The sequence below is a fragment of the Somniosus microcephalus genome, chromosome 12 (genome assembly GCF_052327205.1).
Source record: "Somniosus microcephalus isolate GS21.2 chromosome 12, FLI_Smic_1.0, whole genome shotgun sequence".
Classification (NCBI taxonomy): Eukaryota; Metazoa; Chordata; class Chondrichthyes; order Squaliformes; family Somniosidae; genus Somniosus; species Somniosus microcephalus.
This window is the reverse complement of record NC_140998.1, coordinates 203,514,631-203,534,484: the sequence shown is the minus strand read 5'-3', so window position 1 is coordinate 203,534,484 and position 19,854 is coordinate 203,514,631. Positions and strand designations below refer to the sequence as shown.

The 19,854-nt window shown below is 41.4% G+C and overlaps 1 pseudogene; it reads left to right on the top strand.

Moving 5' to 3' along the window:
- Positions 1-2,462: 2,462 nt before the first annotated feature.
- Positions 2,463-17,373, top strand: LOC147109926 (sialic acid-binding Ig-like lectin 13; annotated as a pseudogene).
- Positions 17,374-19,854: the final 2,481 nt, after the last annotated feature.

Sequence of the window (19,854 nt, the reverse complement as noted above, 5' to 3'; positions counted from 1 at the left end):
TGAGGGGTATTGACAGGGTAGATGCTGAGAGTTTGTTCCCCCTGGTTGGAGTGTCTAGAACTAGGGGGCAAAGTCTCAGGCTATGGGGTCGGCCATTTAAGATTGAGACTGGGAGGAATTTCTTCACACAGAGGGTTGCGAATATTTGTAACTTTCTGCCCAGAGGGCTGCGAATGCTGATTCTTTGCGCATATTCAAGGCTGAGATAGATAGATTTTTGGACTCTACTGGAATGAAGAGATATGGAGATCGGGCGGGAAAGTGGCGTTGTGGTCGATGATCAGCCATGATCTTATTGAATTGTGGAGCAGGCTCGAGGGGCAGTACGGCCTACTCGTGCTCTTTACTTCTTATTTTCTTATGCTCTTAACACTGACGGTTCAGATGATGCACCCTCTGTGTCTCACCCAGTGTTCTCCTTTTTTGTGGTTGCTGCGAGTTAGGTCTGATAACAACCATTGCCAGTAGAGTATAGACATGAGCAGCTCCTTTCTATTCAGAGCTCAATTAGTGGTAGTGACTGCAGCTCACAGCCCCCTGCTATCTATGACGTCCTAGGCTGCAAATCGCTTTGAAAATTGAGACAGAGAAGTTGTGGTCAGGCCGCATTCGCTTATAGCCTGTGCTGTATTGTGAAAGGTCTTGTTGTGTTTGCAGCTGTAAGTTTATACTGTAATGTAAATTGAAAGCCCGCATCCTCCACATTAATAATACATCTACGTAATTAATAACACCCGCTAATAATGACCTCCGTATTAAGTTGCCAGCCGTGGCTCATTTGGAAGCAATCCCGTTTCTGAGTCCAGAACTTCGTACGTTCAAGTTCCACTCCAGAGACTGGAGCACAAGTCCGAGAACGGCACCTCCGTGCAATGCTGCACTGTCTGCGCTGCCGTTTTTCATATGGGGCAATAAAGCCAGGCCCTGACTGCCTTCTTAGCTTAGTTATTGTGGCAGGTATTTTCCGCTTGGGGCTTAATCGCAAACTGAACCCGCTATACGCTGGACACTGCGGCACTTTTCACCAGCTGAAGTTACGTTCAAGTTTCCACTCACACTCATTAGCATAAGCCCCAATGTAAACTCTCCCAATAATCAGCGTAATTGATCGGAATCGAGGCGTGACTGGAGCAGGAGGCATTTCTACAGCATCACAAAGCGGGGTGGGACTCTTGAGAAATGAGACATTCTTCTCTGATTGGTCAGTGAGAATGAGGTGTCGCCAATCTAATTAAAATTAACTGAAGTGTCCCATTTTTTTACGCACAGACAATAAGTTCCAAATTGTCAGTTATTATAAGGAGAAACTTTGTTAATGTATAGCATTGCTGGCCGTGTTGTAAATGCATTATCGTCCCTCCGGTGTCCACCGGTCGTGGAAGGGCTGAAATATGCCGGCAATCACCGCATACTCCCACTCCAGCGACACACGCACCTGGACATAGCCGCGAATGGGAGGCAGGCAGTCGAACGAAATGGTCCCCTGGACCGGGTGCAGCCTGAACCTGTGACTGGCCACCTTGGCCAGGCCCAGGAGCAGACCCACGAGGAGGTCCTCTGACTTCCCCATCCACCTCCGCACCGGGTGGCCAATGAGAATTACTGCCTATCCCGACATTGACTACACTGATCTGTGTTGGCCGAAACTATAGCTTCAATCAATTGTATCTGTCTATGTTCCAACAATATTTGCATTTACGACGAAAAGCTCAAGTCTATTTCACACGTCCCAGACCTCACACCGAAATTTCAATAAAAAACAGAAACAAATAGGATAGAACCTTGTTTAATTTCGGAAAAGTGACGGAGCTTTAGTGTGGGTACAAAGAGTTAACGTAATTCGAAAAAATGTTTCTATTTTTGACTCCGCAAGGCAGTCGAAGGCGCCGAAACCACATGTCTACGGGCTGCAGCAACCTGACTAACTGTATTTACACCTCTCCAAAATTCAGCTCGCATTAGCTGCTGCAACCAAACGAATTGTATTTACACCTCTCCAAAATTCAGCTCGCATTAGCTGCCAGGGAGCTGAATAAGTGTGAAATGTGAGTCAGAGGCGTCTGCAAGCGTGGGCGGTGACCTCCTGATGCAGATTCCAACATATTATGTTCAAAAATAAAAGTACATTTATTGTAAGTGTGTTTGAGTGAGAGAGTGATGCTGCTTCTATATTATGCATGATTTAGCAACTGTTAGACATAAGATACCATCATATTCAATAACAGTCGTTCACACGCAGTCCATGTACATGATGTACTAGCTGTTCACCTCTCCAACTGAGTGAGTAAGGACTGTTCCTACAGATCGGTTGGTGCCGACTAGCTGACTTTTCCCGATAGCCTGACGAAGATTAGCAAAGAAATCCAAGATATCACTAGCAAGAAGAATGCAGAAACCGGAATGGGCTCAATTGTGAAAATGGTTCTTTAATTTGAGAGTGAAATCTACAGCAGGTTCCAGTCATGAGGCGTTGCTTGTTTGTTTTTCTCATGATATTGACAGATGGTAAATTTATATTGTTTTTAATAATTCTGCAATAGGTGATTTATATCTTTTGGGTAAGAAACTGGAAAATACCGAATATAAATGATTTTTGGTAATTGGTTTTAAAACTGGTGGATACGGAATTTCATGATTGGTCAACACACCCCTTAGTGGTGTATTATTGTGTTTGATTAACTATTCAAATAATACTTAAGTATATGGTTTTTCAAATAATATTTATTTAGTTTTATAGTGCACAATTAATAACATTTTAATACAGATTTATTGAGAAAGCAAGGGGAAATTCAATAGATGTTTAATAAATATATATTGATCAATAATTTAATCTATATGGTGTTTTTATTGGGCATTGGCTTGTTTGTTAGCAGTTATGTATTTGGTTTTTAGATAAGTATTAAATATGTATATTATTGTTCATAAACCTCCTATCAAATAGGTATTCCAATAAACATTTTAGTAGGTGTTGTGATTGGTATTGAATTAGTATTTTAAATGATTCTGAAAAGGCCTTAACTGGTACTTAAATTGTGATGGGCGCTTTTTTATTCTTTCATGGGATGTGGGCATCACTGGGCATTTATTGCCCATCCCTAATTGCCCTTGAGAAGGTGGTGGTGAGCTGCGTCCTTGAACCGCTGCAGTCCGTGTGGTGAAGGTACAACCATACTGCTTGTTTGTCAAATAACACATACTGTAATGGAACGTTAAGATGTTACAAAAGATTTTGACTAGCTACTGACATGGATTCTCATGCTCCTTTTTCTCAGTTGTTTGTAGTGCTCAGTGCTCTGTGATGATGCCAAAATTTGTGTCGGCGGTGTTGGGTTCATGTGCAGAGGTCCCGTGTACGTTTGATAATCTCGTCCATTACAACATCCCAAACGGGAGGTGGTTAAAGAGGGAACCTGGTCCTGGTAACCCCCGTTTCTACACTGTCTATGATTCTAAAGATCCACACAGACGGCATAATAACGATCGTGGAGGAGCTGAGTTCAAGGGCAACATTGCACATGGACAATGTTCCCTCCTGATAAATGACATCAGGAAAAGTGATGAGGGTACATATCAACTCACCCTGGAATTCCCTTTGGACACCTATCTCACTGACGGTGCTCAATTCTCTCTTTCTATTTCGGGTGAGTTTTCCCTTAGTTCCTTTTGTACATTATCACTCCCGTGCTTCAGTATGAATCAACCTATGTGCAAAGTGGGCAAATATTATCACGTCCCAAGCCGATTTGAAAGTGTAGTTGAAACATAGGGTGAAGGGATACTGAAAAGGGACGCAGTGTTTCATATCCTAAACACAGAAGCATCTAGAAATTACTGCAGTAAAACAGGCCGTTCGGACCAATCAGTCCGTGTGGCTGTTCATCCTTCACATGAGCAGCACTCCGAATCGCATCTGACTGATCAGTTCCCACATCTCTGTATTGCAATTCCCTTCAATCACCTGTTGAACCTATTCTGAAATGTTCACATGAGGATATATTTGCAACTTTTTGATGGGTCATAAGACTGACGATGTTGATCTACACCTCAAACAGAAATCAGTGGCTCATTATTTCCAGGCCCGGACGGCATGTTCAAAATTCTGCCTCAGTCTGGTTCTATCTCCGCTGTCCCGTTCCTTTTTTAAGTTTAAGCACATCTGTCAAATCCTCCCAAAATCTGTTGTAGCCTAATCAGGTGTGGCCCCAAATTTAACGGCTTCCTTGTTGTTGGTCGTTCCTTATACCAGCCGGAAACCACGCGAATCCGCCTTGTAGCCATCCCATATAGTGAGTCCCAAACTGGCTTCCTTATTCCATCTGTGAATTAACTGCGGTTCTCTTGAGAATATTGACTTTGATATTGAACATCTCTTGCCATTAAACGCAGGAACCCTATAACTTTTCCAGGCTATTTTGCACTGGAGGTGCTGCTTTCACTGTCTTATCAACCTGAAGCCCTAAATTTCCCCTCTATTCCACATCACCCAGCTTTCCACCATTCAAACTAAAATCTACCACCTCATATTCACTGACACTGAGTTGTATCTGCCTCATATTTCCCGATTCTGCTCTCTCTCCATTAACCCTTTGAAAATCCCTTTAGTAGTCAGAGTTATTTACCGGGAGGCGTAATTTCAAGTTTTACTTGGGTGTCAAACTGGCGATAAAGCATGAGCCTTTAATTTTACACCATGCCATATTTCCCTTTTCTATGTAATGCAATTGGAAATAATAACAGGCGGGTTTGTATAATCAGTACAATCCGATATTGCCAGTTTTACACCATTTTCATTTGTTAACCTGTATCCCCTACTTCTGCTATTAATTACTGTCGGTACATTTAGACATGACTATCTCCAGCGCTATATACAAATAATCGATGTACACGGTGAATAGAAACAATTAATGAACTGAACTTTGTGGGAGACTCTCCTCAGTTACCATCCATTCTGAGCAGCTGCATCTAACGGCGACTCACTGCAACATCCCTTCCAAACAGCTGTATTGCAATGTCTACCTTAACCATAATTCCAAACTTCTTGATATTTATTTTCCAATAATCTCCTGCATTTATCGTCGGGAATGGCTTGCTGGTTACATTTCAAATTACTTTTGTGTGAAGCGTTTTAGGACGTTGCAAAGACTTTAAAGGCACTTAATAAACGGAGTCTTTTTCTTGCCTCTCCCTATTCAGAGCTCATTTACCCCGCATTTAATTAGATCTGAATTCCAAAGTACATTTTAGAGTTATGCGAAAGTGAGCTAAAATTTGATGTATTTGTTCGTTCTGATCCCAAGTCACCAACATGCTATTTCTGCTGAAGGTTTCATGAGGTTTACATGCTGTGCTGTGTTTCTTCACCACAGTCCATGTTACCTGTCGTTTTCTGATCAGTTCATTTCTTGAAAATCATCTCTCTATATTGACGTTTCTTTGCATCGTAATTTTGGATCTCTCTTTGTCTGCATTAGTCACAATCTGACTGGTAAGTGCTCGTGCAAAGCTAGGCAATGGAGAGGATCAAATTCTAGTGATACTTGTAGAGATAACCTTGATTTTAATTCCTGCGTGCAAAGCTGTTCTATCTGTATCAGATCCATAACTTGAATAATGTAGGTGATAAAACGAAGAACAGTTAATTACCAGAGGTTATATATTGCCCGGCAAGGCATTAAACTACATTTTAACACCAAGCTGTAATTCAGAATAGTGAACTCACTTGCAACACTTAGCAGATAAAACATTACAAAATGTTTTCCTTTTTAATGTTCTTTATCAGATTGAGTTGGAGCAGATCACTTGCTCGTTTTAAGATTGAAATGAAGCTAACACGCGCGTCTGCTCCTACTCTTATAGAAAAACCAGAGATTTCAGGTTCTGGGGAACAGATCGCTGGACAAACTGCTGGATTGACCTGTTCCATCATCCACAACTGCCCGGATGGCAACCTGCAACTGAAGTGGATTAACTACAATGTGTCCCTGCCTCTTCCATGGTCTACTCAAGATGGAGCAGGAATTATCAATGAACGTTCAGGTTCCCGGAGAGTTTCATCCGTGATCACCTTCACTCCATCATTTGCTCATCACGGAGTAGTTCTAGGATGCACAATTTTAAATGGTGGTATCCCAACTGCTACTCCCCAAACTCGTACCTTGAAGATTAATTGTAAGTGTCTGCTCTAAAGTTAATAGTTATAACCTATCGGACAACGGCTTTTATTTTATACTTCCATCATATACTATTTAATAAGGATTTAGGACCGCATCAAATAATGTATTGAGAAAAGATGGATGTCTGTACTCTGAGTGTTCACCTGGAAAATTAATCAATCGGAATGATGCTCAAACCAATCCTCTTAGGAATACTATTTTAGGAAGTTTCAGACCTATCAATGAATGCTGGGGGCTGGCAGATTTTGGCTTATTTGATTGTTAATTCGTATTCTAAGGACTTCCAGTGACGTTCTGAGTGTAATCAGTCATAAAAGCATTAACAAAGGACATGGCGAGTAATCCAAAGCTGATCTCTGCTATGATGCCAGATCGGAGATCTGGTTGGGCTTCAGAATTGGCCTGAAAGAGGTACCACTGTTAACGTACGTACGTCACCAGACGGACAAAAGGGGAAGGGCGGGGTTCATTTTCAAGGAAATATACATTGTTTTAGAACTTTAAACTGACAGACAGCAAAGGTTAGATGTTTTCATTACATAACGACCCAATATCAATATTTCATTAGGAGCGAAATCATGCTTACTGAATATTCACGTTTTACATTAATGCCTATTTCAGATGGACTGGAAATACCAATCGTTAATTCCTCTACAGCAGCTGTGGAAGGAACCTCATTTATATTATACTGCATGGCCTGGGGGAAGCCTCTGGCCAGCTTGAGGTGGGTGAAAAATGGTGAAGAGATCAGCAGATCTTCCACTGGTGAACTAAAGCAGATATTCCACAACATTCGTTCTGAGGATGATGGTGAATATTGGTGCATAGCGGAAAATGCCCTGGGCTCCACAAACCGCTCCACACTGATTTCAGTACAATGTAAGTATATATTAATTTATCAATTAGATAGTAGGCTTTCATCTCACGAACTCTGAATTAAATTCCAGTTTTCTCTTGCCTGCTTGCTGGAAGGCGTCCATGTGCACGAGTTTGGGATAGTGCCACCATTTCCAGCGGAAATAGCGCAAAAGAACCTTGATGGCTCCAATGGAAACTAACACGACGTCTGGTAAAATAGATAAGGGAGAACCAGCGGATGTGGTGCTTTTGGACTTTCAAAATGCTTTCAATAAGGTCCTGCATAAGAGATTAGCGTGTACAGTTGAGGCACATGGGATTGGGGGCAAGATATTGACTTGGATAGAGAACTGTTTGGCAGACAGAAAGCAAAGAGTTGGAATAAACGGCTCTTTTTCCGAGTGGCAGGCAGTGACTAGTACCACAGGGATCGGTCCTTGGATCCCAGCTGTTCACAATATATATTAATGATCTGGACGAGGAAACTAGATGTAATATCTCCAAGTTTGCAGATGACACAAAGATGGGTGGGCATGTGTGCTGTGAGGAGGACGCCGAGAAACTCCAGCATGATTTGGACAGGTTGGGTGATTGGGCAGAAGCATGGCAGATTCAAAATAACGTGGATAAATGCGAGGTTATCCACTTTGGTGTCAAAAGCAGGAAGGCAGATTATTATCTGAATGGCAATAGATTGGGAGAAGGGGAAGTGCAACGAGTCCTGGGCGTCCTTGTGCACCAGTCGCTGAAGGTAAGCATGCAGGTCCAGCAGGTGGTTAAGAAGGCAAATGTTGGCCTTGGTAGTGAGAGGGTTTGAGTAAAGGAACAAAGATGTCTTGCTGCAGTTGTACAGGGCCTTGGTGAGACCACATCTTGAGTATTGTGTAGAGTTTTGGTCGCCTTATCCGAGGAAGGATGTTCTTGCCATGGAAGGAGTGCAGCGAAGTTTCACCAGGCTGATACCTGGGAGGGGAGAAATGACGTAACAAAAGTGGCAGTCAGAGAAATCAACGGTTTAAATCAAACTTGGCCACAGTAAATAATAATTCTAATAGGTCTAAGAGCGTTAAAAAAACAAGCCTGAAGCTTTGTGTCTTAATGCGAGGAGCATTTGTAATAAGGTGGACACTTTGGCTGCGCAAATAGAGGTAAACGAATATGATTTGGTTGGGATTACGGAAACGTGGCTCAAGGATGACCAAGACTTGGAACTCAACATCAAGGGGTATTCGATATTCAGGAAAGATAGGCAAAAAGGAAAGGAAGGTGGGGTAGCATTACTGGTTAAAGAAGGGATTAACACAATTGTAATTAAGGATATTAGCTCTGATGATGTGGAATCTGTATGGGTAGAATTGAGAAATACTAAGGGGAAAAAAAACATTAGTTGGAGTGGTATATAGACCTCCCAAAAGTAAGGCGGAGGTTGGGGATGGCATTTAAAGGGAAATGAAAGAAGCGTGCAATAAGGGCACAGCAGTCATCATGGGTGACTTTAATCTACATATAGATTGGGCCAACCAAATTAGTAACAATACTGTGGAGGAGGAATTCCTGGAGTGTTTACAGGATGGTTTCCTGGACCAATATGTCGAGGAACCAACCAGAGATCAGGCCATCTTAGACTGGGTATTATGTAACGAGAAAGGATTAATTAGCAATCTTTTTGTACGAGGCCCATTGGGTCGGAGCGATCATAATATGACCGAAACCCTCATTAAGATGGAGAATGAAGTAATTGACACAGAGACTACGGTCCTCAATTTAAGTAAAGGAAACTACGATGGTCTGAGGAGCGAGTTGGATAGGATTGATTGGGGAATGGCATTCAAAGGGTTGACGATGGATAGGCAATGGCAAACATTCAAAGACCGAATGGATGAGCTACAGAATTTGTTCATCCCAGTTTGGCAAAAAATATAACAACAAAGGTGACTCAACCGTGGCTAACAAGGGAAAGTAGGGATAGCATAAGTTCCAAGAAGAGGACATATAAATTGACCAGAAAAAGCAATAATCCTGAGGATTGGGAGCAGTTTTGGATTCAACAAAGGAGGACAAAGGGATTAATTAAGAAAGGGAAAATAGAATATTTGAGTAAGCTAGCCGGGAACATAAAAACTGACTGTAACAGCTTTTATAGATATGTGAAGAGAAAAAGATTGGTAAAGTCAAGCGTAGGTCCCTTGCAGTCAGAATCAGGGGAATTTATAATGGGAAACAAAGAAATGGCAGACCAACTAAATTCATACTTTGTTTCTGTCTTCACAAAGGAGGACACAAATAACCTCCCAGAGATGCCGGGGAACATGGGGTCTGATGAAAGGGTGGAACTGAAAGAAATCAGTATTTGTAGGGAAATGGTGTTAGGAAAATTGATGGGACTGAATGCCGATAAATCCCCAGGGCCTGATAATCTACATCCCAGGGTACTTAAGGAAGTGGCCCTAGAAATAGTAGATGCATTGCTGGTCATCTTCCAGAACGCGATAGACTCTGGAACAGTACCCATGGATTGGAGGGTAGCAAATGTTACACCACTATTCAAAAAAACGTGGTGGAGAAAAAGTGGGGAATTATTGACCAGTAAGCCTGACATCGGTAGTGGGGAAAATGCTAGAGTCTATTATAAAAGATGTAATAGCAGAGCACTTGGAAAGCAGTGACAGGATCGGACAAAGTCAACATGGATTTACAAAAGGTAAATCATGCTTGACTAATCTACTGGAATTTTTTGAGGATGTAACTGGTAAAATAGATAAGGGAGAACCAGTGGATGTGATGTATTTGGACTTTCAGAAGGCTTTCGATAAGGTCCCACATAAGAGATTAGCGTGCAAAATTAAGGCACATGGGATTGGGGGCAAGCTATTGACTTGGATAGAGAACTGGTTGGCGGACAGAAAGCAAAGAGTTGGTTTAAACGGGCCGTTTTCCGAGTTGCAGGCAGTGACTAGTGGGGTACCGCAAGGATCGGTCCTTGGATCCCAGCTTTTCACAATATATATTAATGATCTGGACGAGGGAATTGGATTTAATATCTCCAAATTTGCAGACGACACAAAGCTGGGTGGGAGGGTAAGCTGTGAGGAGGATGCCGTGAAATTCCAGTACGATTTGGACAGGTTGGGTGATTGGGCAGACACATGGCAAATACACTATAATGTGGATAAACGTGAGATTATCCAATTTGGTGGCAAAAACAGGAAGGCAGATTATTATTTGAAAGACATAGATTGGGAGAAGGGGAAGTGCAAAGAGACCTGGGTGTTCTTGTGCACCAGTCGCTGAAGGTAAGCATGCAGGGGCAGCAGGCGGTTAAGAAGGCAAATGGCATGTTGGCCTTCGTAGCAAGAGCGTTCGAGTACAGAAACAAGGATGTCTTGCTACAGTTGTACAGGGCCTTGGTGAGATCACACCTTGAGAATTGTGTGCAGTTTTGGTCGCCTTACCTGAGGAAGGACGTTCTTGCCATGGAAGGAGTGCAGCGAAGATTCACCAGGCTGATACCTGGGATGGCAGGAATGAGGTATGAGGAGAGATTGTGTCGATTGGGCTTATACTCACTGGAGTTTAGAAGATTGAGAGGGGATCTCATAGAAACCTATAAAATTGAGTCAGGCCTGGACAGACTAGATGCAGGAAGGATGTTTCTGATGGCCGGGGAGTCCAGAACCAGGGGTCATAGTCTAAGGATAAGAGGTAAGTCGTTTAGGACTGAAATGAGGAGGAATTTCTTCACCCAGAGAGTGGTGAACCTGTGGAATTCTCTGCCACAGAGGGCGGTGGAGGCCAGTTCATTAAGTATATTCAAGAAAGAGTTGGATATATTTCTTGAGGCTAAAGGGATCAAGGGATATGGGGAGAAGGCATGAACAGGGTACTGAATTTGGATGATCAGCCATGATCTCATTGAATGGTGGAGCAGGCTCGAGGGGCCGAATGGCCTGCTCCTATCTTCTATTTTTCTTCTATGTTTCTATGTCTAGCTCAGTACGACAGGATTGGAAGATGGCACATTGTGGCATAAATGCAGCATGTTGTACATTTATGAGTGTGCGACAGGAGCACATTGATTGGGACCTTTACACTAATTGTTCTTAATAATATTATTCTTAGTCTGAGGTAAACAATTTCCCAATTCTTAGACCGGACATCCTGCATTTTGATGAGCACAAATTCCCTCGAATTAGCTAATAAAATGGTGTTAAACCAACTTCTGTTAATTGTATTGATGCTGAGTTAACAGTGTATTATTCCGAAACTAGGTCCTTTGAACTGTCGCCTTGTTAGCCGGGCATTTATTGACGAAACACGCCAGTCCACCATAAACGAAGATGTTTTAAATAGTGCATAAAGTGAAGAAATTTAAATGTTTTGACCTTTTAATGCAGTGACGGGTGAATCACGTTTGTGGGCATATTATACATAATTAACACTCTGAATTTGCTCCGTCTGAGGTTCCCCCATAACAATTGTCAGGACAGGTCTGGTTGGACTGAACACTCATTCGGTTTAATATGAAATTATTCCTTACAGCGCTCACGTGTTACAAGTGAAAATATAGTAAGCCACCAACTGGTGCAACAAAGGCTGCTTCATATCAAAATAGAACCTACCAGAACTATTATGGTTAGCTCAACTCATGACTTAATTGTACTTCGACACTGCAACTGTTTACATGATCATTTCCTATTGATGTTTCCATCTTTTTAGATAAACCCACAATTTTAGCAGGCCCGACATGCATCAGCTCTGAGAATTGGACGAATTGTAGCTGCCTGATCAGAGCCAATCCACCGGGAAACATCACGTGGGGCCTCAATGGGAAATCCTCACTGGGAACACGTCAGATGGGGAAGTCATCTCCTGGGCGGTGAACAGTCATCTCGTGGAGAGCTCCCTGAGATTTACTCACCCATACGGAACCGGAAACCTGATCTCATGTGTTGCAGCAAACGAGCACGGTGATTCTGTCAGTAAATACCAGCTCCACTCTAAGGGTACATGTTTAATTTATCTGTCATGCAATACTATAAGGGAGCTGGCCCATCACTGGTCAGTCACTAACTGAACGGTGTTAGTGTAAGCAAATGTCAGCTCCATTCAGCAGGTCCATGCTGAATCTTTATGGAATTAGTGTTAGGGCCACTTTCAATCAGTGGTCAATCACCATCTGAAAGTGAGGTCGGCATTTTCCATTTTAACTTTCAGCCTTCTGAAATTATTAACGGTTTAAATTTTAAAGATAAGATGGAATTATCTGAGCACCAGAAATAGCCAGTGATCTTGGAAAACAAATTCTTCTGAATTAAGAAACACCCTTTAGAAAATCTCACAACATGATAGAAAACTGAAATCTACCCTTTTGTATATGCATGCTCATTTCCATCTTGTTCAGACGTATTTGAGTATTTAAAGCCAATCTAAGTGAAATTGAACTATTGTGGCCAAACCACTGAATGACTCTGTCTAACTGTATATAATTCTCTTTAACGATGTCCTAACACCAGCCTAAACCTGTACCATTGTGTTAGGCATTACTGTGTTTTGTATATTGAGTTTGCATGTACGGGGTGTGGCCCCTTTAAGAGCGCGGGAAAACGTGGGCAAACGCGATGACATCACGTCGCAAACCACGGGACTGCCCAGGCAGTCCTCGGAATCTCCGTTGAGTAAAGACCTGTTTGGTTGTTCTCCTGTGTCGATCTCCGTTATTCGCAGGAATTTGTCAATTCCTACACTATCCCTATAGATTATAAATCTTTACGCTGTAACTGGTGACCTTGGCGGGCCTGCATTCTGATTGGATTATGTCCACTGTTTTTCCGAGGGTGGGTTGTCATTTCAAGTTAATTTGTCACTTGTGATTTTTACACCAGCAAATTGTAAATGATTTATTTCGATTTTACGCCAGGTTGCAACACAGGAATAAAATGCTTTTACACAAGGATAACCAGGTTCAAACAAGCGTAGTAACTAATTTTCCATTAGCTTTGTGATCCGAAAATAAAGATAGCTTGCTTCCTCACATTCACAAATGAGCTTCCAAGATTGTTGTGTAAACCCAATTAATTAATGTACAGCAATGGTTTTTACCAACATTTTAGGAATATTCTCCAGGACAATCGTCCTCATAATAGGAGGAGGAACCATTGGGCTTGTTATTCTAATTGCAGTCGCGCTCACGCTGAAGATACAAAGGTAGTTGCGAACTTTATTACATAGAATGGAGTTTTAAAGGTGACCCTGTATCAGAAAGTCCGTGTATCAAAAACTCCTGTAAATGAATCTCCCATGAGTACAGTGTGCATCTGCCTAAACCGGTGCTTAAAGTAGGAGGGTTAATAATTCGTGACCAGTCGCTCGCCTCTCCCTGATTCAACTACACAGTTATATTAATGGCTGCTTGAACCAGGCTGTCTGTGCATTCTTCCTGTTCCATTATTGGGGTCTGTTTCCTTCTGTTTAAACTGGAATTTTTGGGACTTCTGATCGCCAGCGCGCTATATGGCAGGGGGTGTTACACACCTCCCGTGTAATCTGGATAAAGCTGACAACATGCTCAAAGAATGGGCATAGAAAGCCCTTTCAATTTGTTTCTGCTGCTGCTTTTATGGGGCACCCTCACGCAAGCCTCCTTGCCATGTCTGACTCTCAGCACAACACTTCACCAACTTAAGTTGTAACAATCAAGCTAGTACAGCAAGCAGTAAAACAACAAGCAAATAATGAAAGTAACGTGACACATATGTTTACAGTAGTTGTTAAATTTGTATGGCTCAAGGAGTACAACATTATATTTCAAAATTGGTTGTGACTGATGTGCTAAAGTATGATGTAAGGGATTATTTATGTTGCACTTGTTATCTTATTCTTAACAGTGACTTAAGCTATTTGTTCTGACTAGCTCTCTTTGAAAGCTCTAGACAGACTCCCTACTTTAAATAGACAGGCTGATAATTACCTTCAGAAAGGTATCCAATTGAATTCAATTAACAACCAGTATGGTTTACAATGAGCTGCCAATCAAATGTATACTTCAAAAACCCACAGGCGATGTTTACAATTGAAATCTATGACGTTACTCCTCAGATAGGCATCACCCCTCAACAGCCAATGATTCGGCAACAACCGGAACAAAATGAGCCAGCACACTGAGTCAGTGCTGCTAGCTTTTAAACGTTCATGTACCATGAAATAATATAAGAAGGCATTCCTTGCTTAATAATATCAACTAAACATAAGAACATAAAAACATAAGAACATAAGAAATAGGAGCAGGAGTCGGCCATTTGACCCCTGGAACCTGCTCTGCCATTCAATAAGATCATGGCTGATCTGATCTTGATCTCAAGTCCACTTTCCCACCCATTCCCCATAACCCTTGACTCCCCTGTAGCTCAAATATATGTCGATCTCATCCTTGAATATATTAAATGACTCCGCCTCCACTGGGTTAGAGAATTCCAAAGATTCACGAGTCTCTGAGAGAGGAATTTCCTCCTCATCTCCGTTTGAAATGTGCCACTGATTATTTTGAAACGATGCTCCCCAGTTCTAGATTCCCCCACGAGGGGAAACAGCCTCCCTGCATCTACACTGACAGGCTCCTCAGAATCTTACACCTTTGAGTAAGATCATTTCTCATTCTTCTAAACTCCATTGAGTATAAGTCGAACCTGCTCAACCGTTCTTCAGAAGACATCCCTTTCATCTCAGGAATTAAGCTAGAGAAACGTATCTGAACTGCCTCCAATGCAAGTATATCCTTCCTTAAATAAGGAGATCAAAACGGCAAGCAACTCGAGATGTGGCCGCACCAGCGCCCTGTACAGTTGTAGCAAAGCTTCCCTACTTTTATACTCCAACTCCCTTGCAATAAGGGCCAAAATTCCGTGCGTTATCCTAAAGAATGATCTCAAAAATTTTGATGAGGAATATTCAATTATTCCTGCTTTCTACCTCCAATGTGTTGAAGTGGTTTACCTAATAATTGGAGAGGATTGTGTTTCCACAATGACACTCTTGCATCTGCTATTTTGCCAGGTGTTGAATCATTAATAAACATCCTATGTCCGTTATTTATCCCACTTAACTTTCACCTACAGCAAGCAGCATCGTGCCCTTACCGCCCATCATAGATAAAGTAAATTGTTTCCTTTTGAAATGTAGGCAGTTCGGAATTGAAAAGATATGGGTATCGGATCTGGTCTGTGCTAATTGCGTGAAATAAAAGACACACATCTCTGCTGGCCTACATCGCGCAGGCGCAGTGTACTTTCACTAATCATTCCAGTTAATTATGGGAAGTGCCTCATTTGCATTTGTTATTATTCAGGCAGAAACACCGGGAACCTGCACGTGTCTCTGAAGCACACAATGATTTGGTGATTTACAGTACAGTGCAGAACGCACTAAACGCTGAGGTAAGTGATGCCAAGCTGGAGTGACAATTGTAGGATGTTTGGTGTGCTGTCAACCAGCAAGTGACTCATAATGGGCAATGCCCAACAGATTACCGGGAGTTTTAGAAAATTGTTGGCCTTTAAGGGAGGATTAGCCTCCTCCTCACGTCGCTAAGAGTGCAACATAGCTGCAGGCTTTACATGTCGTGACCTACTAAATTGAATTAGGGAGTATTTCTCACCTTGGCGTTCCTTCACAAACCAAATTCTTTATATAAGAATGCATTTCCAATGTCATCTTACCTCTTCAAATTAGGTTTCACCTGTTCAATGTCCAACAAGATCACAAGGTGTCAGCGTCCCCAGAGGGGATAAACATTGCAGTTATGCTGGGTAATGTGCAACTTCCGAATTGCATCTTGCTGTCAATGTGGTCCCCATATTCCTCACATTTGAATAACAATGTTGTGACTTCAAGTTTTGCTCCAGCATTTCAACTTCTAATCTAGGCTGGAACGTCATTTTAGCACTGAAGGAGTGCAGCATTGCCGGAAGTCCCATCTTTAGGATTAGATGTTAAAACAAGGCCCCGTTTGTTTCTTCATGTGGAGATAAACAATCTCATAGTCCGATTGTGGGGATGAAAAAGAGTTCTCCCCGTGCCTTTGCAAACATTTCTCCCTCAATGCACACCAGCTACATTAGATTAATTCCGCATTCATCGAATTAACTGGATGCTGCATTTTTTTCTACAACAGCATCTGGAATCCTAAAGTTTTAATTGCATAGCAGCGCTTCGGCCTTAATAATCATAGAATCATACAGCCCAGAAGGCCAGTCAGCCCACGGTGCTTGTGCTGGCTCTTTGAATGTGTTTCCCAATTAGTCACACTATACTGTTCTTTTCCCCTAGCCCTGATTTGATTTTTGTTCATGTTCCCGCATATATTCAATTTCCTTTTGAAAGTTACTGTTGAATCAGCTTCGACAGCCCTTTCAGAAAGCGCATTCCAGATCTTAACAACTCGCTGAGCAAAAAAAAAACCTTCTCACCTCCCATTTTGTTCTTGTGCCAAATACCTTCAATCTGTGTTATCTGGTTAGCGACGCTCATGCCAGTTTCTCCTTAATTACTGCAGAATTTTGATCACCAATTTCTAATCTCCCTTTAACATTCTCTACTCTAAGGAAACATTCTCTACTCTAAGGGAGCAATTCCATTTTCCCTAGACTCTCCGTATAAGTGCAGACATTCATCCCTCCTATAATTGTAGTCAATTTGTTCTGTACCCTCTCTAAATCTTTGATATCATTCCGACAGTGTGATGCACAGAATTGGACACAATACTCCAGCCGAATCCTAACCACTGATTTTAAAAATGTTCATCGTAACGTATTTGTTTTTGTAATCGGTACCTCTATTTATAAAGACTCGGATCAAGTGTGCTATTTAAGAGCCTAGAACCATAGAATTTTACAGCACAGAAGGCGACCATTCGGCCCGTTGTACCTGTGCTGGCTGGTTCAAAGTGGTTTTCAATTTAGTCCCACACCCCAGCCTTATCGACTCGTCCGGATATACAAATGCAAGATGTTTGTTTCCTTTATCTCGACTTAACAACGCTCATCTCACGGATCAGGGCCATTAGAAAACTTACCAGGGATAAAATAGTTAGATTTCTTCTGGTGCAGACAGCACACTCCCATCGCGTTCAGCTCTATATCTTCAATAACTCCATATCTAACACAAATGCCTTTGGTTACAGAGGGACGTACAGTATACAGAGGCTGGTCGTGGTGCTGCATATTCAACTAAACCATCTCAGAGTGACGAGATTGTGTACGCGACGGTCAGTGTCTCAAACTTCCGCAAACATGAACAACATATTCAAAATGAAGGGACCTCCGAATATGCAGCAATTAAACATAATTGAAAGTTAACCGGTCTTATTCTGTCTGGGCGGACGGTCTTGAACATGACAATGCCTGAGTACACCTGATATGAAGTAAATCAGACACCATTGCATTACAATAAGGACTATGAGAATGGAGATCATTGAGAAAATTGGTGGCATATTTTAACTTACGTTCACAAAGTCGAGTTCATTGGAATGCAGTTGAGAGTGTGAATTTTTCATCACTTTACAATATTTTTCTCTATTCTGTGAAAATAACTATTTTACAAACCATTTCTAACATCGGCTTTTTCTGTTAATATACTGAAATCCATTGTCCCACAGTATGACCCCTCACAACCGGGGATCAGGTTGCCAAAAACGAAACACCAGAGGCAATAACGTTACTTTCTGGTGCGCCTGAAAATCAGGTGCTAATTTAAGGAGGTCCAAAATTATGTACATAGACTAGTTCTGGCGAGATATCCAAACAATTTTATGTTGTCAGCCCTGGAATTGTGGTGTCTGAGTATGCCATCATAACCACTTTGAAAAACCCTACAATTCCAGATTTCCGCATGCTTGTGCATTTGTGAATTCCGGAACTTATGGCCTGTCAATACATGTGTTGGTCTATTTGCCTAGCGACTGGCCAGCAATTGCCCATGTAAGTCTCATAGTTGATGCAAGCAGCCATAGTGCCTGTTTACTTCAGTGTAAGGGCATATCTAAGGCTTAAATAAAATATTGAAAAATCTAAAATTATGCACAGACATTGTATTAAATGAGTTTATGCAAATATTGGCCCGGATTATAGTTTTAGTGAAGTATGAAATTATTGTCAAAAAATAATTTTTTATTGGCCCTGAATTTGCGGTGGGAGGCGTACCTCTGGGGTACACCTCCAACCTGCGATATATTTCTGAACTTAACCCCTGGATCCACAGCCATGGAGAGTTCGGGAGGTCCACAAATGACCTTCCGAACATGTGGTCCCGGTCCTCCAATGAGAATGGAGGATTCCATTGCAGTCACTTCAGAACGGACACCCCCCAGCACATGCTGCGGAATCCCACAAAAATTACACCGTTTAGACAAATCTAATAAATATAAATGTTATTAATTTCCAATGTAATTAAAATCCCTCAATCACACCAAATACAATAAAATGTAATTAATTTAAAAAGTAAATATAAATATTTTAAGCTGGGCCTGTATTTGCATTAACTAATTATAAGTCTTTGTGCATCTTTTTTACTTTTGGCTATGCTACGCTAGTGAACTAGTAAGAAATATAAAAACAGGTAATAAGAGCTTCTACAGGTATATAAAAAGGAAGAGAGTAGCTAAAGTAAACGTTGCTCCCTTAGAGGATGAGACTGGGTAATTCATATTGGGGAACAGTGAAACAGGCGGAGACCTTGAACAAATATTTTGTATCAGTCTTCAAGGTAGAAGACACTAAAACCATCCCAATAATGGCCCAGTAATTCCGTTCCAAATGCCTGAGTACGGTCGGGGTACTCACGCGTCTGGCCGGAGGAAATGCTGGTTTTCAGCATGCACAGCGCATGCGGGGAAAACCGGCATTTCCTGTCCTCTGAACGAAGGGGTTCAGAGGCACAGCGCGTGCGACTGCACAGGCAGCGCGTGCGCAGTAAAATTCGCCGGTTTCATTCATGCTTTCAGTGAGGTTAAGTCCTTACAACTTACACATGAAAAAAGCATGCGTACAGTTGCTCCAGAGGCTGCGGAGGAAGATATATTTTATCGTGGAGCTTCTGAAAGGCAATATTTTTGTTTGGGAAACGGAGGAAAGTTATTTTAGGAAATGCTGAGGTAAGTTTTAAAGTTTAATTTATTTTTTTAAACGGGTTTTCAGTACTGTAGGTAGAAGGAGCAATTGTGGCTGTGTGAATTGAATTTGCTGTGTTTATTAAATGTGAAAATGACTGTTCTAAAATGAATAATGTAACATTTCCAACATTTTTAAGAAAGAAACTTTTCATCAGTAATATATTCTTTTAAGTAATTATGTAAGTATGTCCGTATATATTCCTTTACGTATATGTATGTATATATTCCTTTACTTATGTGTATGAATGTACGTATTTAATTATGATTTTACAATAAGTTACTTTCTCTGAAAGTCATAATTAAATACATACATTCATACACATAAGTAAAGGGATATATACATACATACATATACGCAAAGGAATATATACAGACATACATACATAATTACTTAAAAGAATATATTACTGATGAAAAGTTTCTTTCTTAAAAATGATGGAGTAATTTTCACATTTAATAAACACAGCAAATTCAATTCACATAGCCACAATTGCTCCTTCTACCTACAGTACTGAAAACCCGTTTTAAAAAACAAAAATAAACTTTAAAACTTACCTCATCATTTCTTAAAATAACTTTCCTCCCTTTCCCAAACAAAAATATTGCCTTTCAGAAGCTCCACGATAAAATATATCTTCCTCCGCAGCCTCTGGAGCAACTGTA